This window comes from Octopus bimaculoides, chromosome 7 (assembly GCF_046866305.1).
Source record: "Octopus bimaculoides isolate indiv1 chromosome 7, ASM4686630v1, whole genome shotgun sequence".
Lineage (NCBI taxonomy): Eukaryota > Metazoa > Mollusca > Cephalopoda > Octopoda > Octopodidae > Octopus > Octopus bimaculoides.
The window spans coordinates 43,788,304-43,792,847 of NC_142934.1; positions in this window are offsets into that span (position 1 = coordinate 43,788,304).

A 4,544-nucleotide genomic window follows, 5' to 3' on the forward strand; every position below is an offset into this window, starting at 1 on the left:
TGCAAAATCAGAGCAAATTTTTTATAGCCCAAAACACGACCGCTCCGAAAAAATAACCCTCACAATCACCGAGAATGATAGTCTTGGTGAATGCCAAAGAATGGGTCGACACTTTAAGATACATGATATTTCTGCCCCAACCACTAAACGCTGCAGATATTATACCATGTGCCTATATCAATATTTATACGGACTTGTCCTATCACTTATATGGAGATGAACAGATCAATATACTCGTCTATGTAAATATACTTGTACTTGTTAATCACATACATGTTAATCACATACATGTTAATTACATACATGTTTATCACATACTGTCGTACTCTTGCATGCAGATTCACGGTCCACTCTAAGTTCCATACCCAACTTAGGGATGGTTCCAGATATGGTGTAAAATAAGGAAGTAACAGAGAAGTTGTGGTGCACTATAGCTGGTTTAAACACGTTTCTTTATTGATGAGCATGTATGTATACAGCTATTGCTGACATATATCAATGCAATATTGCATATAATTTATGTAACGTTCAGCAATTAAAAACTCACAGTGATTAGTTGAGACAATTACAGCGATTTGCAATAGAGCCTGTTGAATTTTCTTCTCATATTAAAGTTTATGTATGTATGTATGTATATATATATATTGTTGATTTTATACATAATCATTCCCTACGATGTAACTGAGGGTGGAATAGTAGTGGCTATTAAACGTGCCAGATTAATCGATATTATTTCTACAAAAGAGTAACAAGGAAGTTTTACATCTCTTATTAACATTCTGGAGCAAAGTAGTCCGTACGTGAGCTTGAGTACGTTAACTAAACGTGCGTGGAAGTTTTTGTATTTGTGTATATGTGTGTGTGTGTGTGTGTGTGTGTGTGTGTGTGTGTGTGTGTGTGTGTGTGTAGTCGACACAGAACATATGGGATTGTGATGTGCGCATGAGTAACTTCTATTACGCCGTTTACGTAAATGTTCTCTTTTCTCTCAAGATTAAAACCTCCGTCAGTTGTCTTCTAATGATACCCATACAGGTAGCACCCGATAGCAACACCAATAGGTAGGTAGGACAGATGGCATATAGGTGACAGAAAAAGATAGATAACTAGATCAACAGTTAGATACATAGATGAATAGATACATAAATAAATAGATAAATAGGTAGATCCATAGATGAATAGATAGATAGATAGATAGATAGATAGATAGATAGATAGATAGATAGATAGACAGCCAGCCAGACAGACAGACAGACAGACAGACAGAGTCTGAGAAACAGAGAGAGGGAGAGAGCGGAAGAGGTAAACTAGTGGATAAAGTTGATAAATATTGATCATGCAAAAGCACTTAAGGGAGACCATGTAAGGATGATGTGTAATAAATAAATAAATACGAAACGAGACATAATTTGATAAATGGTGGAATATTTCCACTGTCTAGATTGCTCTCAGCAAGGTTATAGCTTCCAAAGTAACCTACGGGTTTTGTTTTAAGAATTCGAAACGAATTTAGCCATAGAAAATAGTTGCGGCATATCCCGTTGATTAAATGTTTAATGTTGTATATTGGTTATGTATTTCATGAAATCAATGAAATATGTGTAAATTTGCATATAAGTATAGACTTGTATTGTATATATGCATGTATCTATGGCCTCTACATGCATATATATACATATACGTGTAGGACTATGTGTGTGCATATATATATATATATATATATATATATATATATATATATATATATATATATATATATATATATATATATATATATATATATATATATATATGTATGTATATAGGTATATGTATCTATATATACATGCATATATATATATATGTATATAGGTATATATATATATATATATATATATATATATATATATATATATATATATATGCGTTTGTGTGTGTGTGTGTGTGTGTGTGTACATATTTATATATATATATATATATATATATATATATATATACATACATACATATATATAAGCATACACACACACACACACACACACACACACACACACACACACTTGCATTACTTCATCTGGAGACTGCAAGCATTGGAATGACTTAAACATCAAATGTAAGCTCCTGGACAGGTCCCAACATACTCACCTTGTACTTGCAGATGCCTAATCTGTCTCAGCGAGAAATAACACATACTCCGCACACCTGCAGTATCCATAAACAGGGGGAATGAACTATCTTATTGCTACCACCAGAGATACAACTTGACAATGAACTTCAAACTTCTGACAGCTTGCAATCCATATACAAAACCTTCGTCCGCGCTGCATAACAAACTGGGTCTGGTATTTAACCACTGACGCCCGCATTGACTACCACACCTCTATATTTATCATCAATTTTACCCCAACAGCACCCTATCAGTATACTCCCACGGAAAATCTGTTGTTGTTGATGTGTCAACATTAACATGTGTCAATATAACTGAATGATGGATGAGCTACTAAACTGAGACTATATCCTGCCTTGCCTCTAACATGGCAACAGCCCCCGGCCAATATCCTGTCATAGTAAGTGGGCATAAGAAGAAGGAATGAGTGCTATGCTTTTTTCCAAAGTATTAACCTCAGGAGACCCGAAGTGCCAAAAAAATGAGGCCTGAATTCAAACAGCCATATTTAATTAGAATCAAATACATTAAACTTCTTCCAATTGTGATGAGACTGGTTTGTCCTACGCGCCCAAGCAACTTTAAGTAATATGGAGATGGGCTAATCTCTTATTAAAATATATAGGCAACTCCTATCAGATATGTATAATGGCACATCTTTTCGTTGTCTGCTCATTCATATTATTTGTGTGTGTGTGTGTGGGGGGGGGGGGGGTGATTGTTCTTATATATGTGTGGTGAAAAATGAGGTGCAAGAGGATGTATTGATGATCGTTGGGCAGAAGATGATGACATCTTGGCAGATTGTGATTGCTGTTGACTTCAACTATATGATGCCCGCTCACTTCTATCTTTATTGTTACTAACCACCAAAGTTACTGACACCAAGCACTTCCTAATGACCATTTATATATCATCACTTCTGTTAACATCTACATTCACTATGTCTAACTCTACTATCTTTGGTATGATGTACACTCATACTTTCTTTGCCACCACACCATCTACTCGGGTATCCCTCACTTCTTGGAGCTAGATATCTAGCACAATCACGTCATCTATAGTTCTTATGCAAGCCCTCAAAGAAAACAAACCATATCTTGTTCGTCTCATAGATATGGATGTAAAATTGATATACATATATTTATGTGCGTGTGTGTGCGTGTGTCAACAAGTATATACGTGTGAATGTGTGCATTGTGTGTGTGTGCTTTGTGTGTGCTTGCATTGTGTGAGTGTGTGTGAGTGTGTGTGTGTGTGTGTGTGTGTGTGTGTGTGTATGTGTGCATTCTGTGCGTATATATGATTTGTGCTATAGTACGGTGATGTAATATTCTAAATTAATTTGACTTTATAAATCGTAAACACATCACGAGGGTCTGAGCAGAGAAGATTGGAATTTACTACGATCAGTTCTTAGATTCACTATCTTTGTTTGTTTATTATTTCTAGACGACATAAAAGCGTTTGAATTAATAATCTCATTGAAGAACAGAGAAGAATCCAATATATATTCTACTTCCGTAAGCAGATTCATTGGAATATCCGCCACTAAGTTAATGCTGTGTGGACCTCTTTATTGACACTTCTTGAAATTGATTATGATTAATAATACTTTGTTTAGATGTGAAATCATTCTAATGTGCGACGAAGTAATTTGTACCAATATATATAACGGTGCATATTTCTTAATTAATTTGCTCCTGGAACAAGGGCATCTATATTTGTATGCGTTTCTTAATATAAATTGTCAGAATCTATCATCGCAGACTATTTTATATTGATCTAAATAAATTTGTTTGATGGAATCCAAACAACCCTCTTCAGTTAACACACAACGGGAATTGTCAGTACAGCACACTGACTCGATACATAAAACCGGCAAGTGGTAGGCATTTAGTTACGGACATTGGCACTTCTGAATTCAAATCCTGATAAAAACCGTTGTTTTCTTTGCATCTCTGATCGTTGGTAAATGAGTTACATAGTCAGGTACTTGGACCAGACGAACGGATACACCTCCACATACGCACCCAATACGATTTAGGTAAAAGCAAAGAATGTAACAGCTCTGCTTCCGTCAGATGCTTTATACTTAAATTCTTGAATTGGTAACACGAAAGATCTAATAAACTCTTTTCTCATTTTTTATATTTTCAATCCATTTTCGTTAGCCAGGTGCAGCTTCATTCTTTTTACATTCTACGGCAAATACTGATTCGCAAAAAAAGTTACGATTGCACTAATTTTAATGGTTTGTAATTATTGTTACTCACATCTACATCAGCCTGTGCAGCAGGTATGAAGGATGGATCGTCTGTCAGTTTTAACGACGATCCTACAGTTATATGATCGATTCAACATTCACTCATTTAATGAAAAAATGCCTAATTGGTTG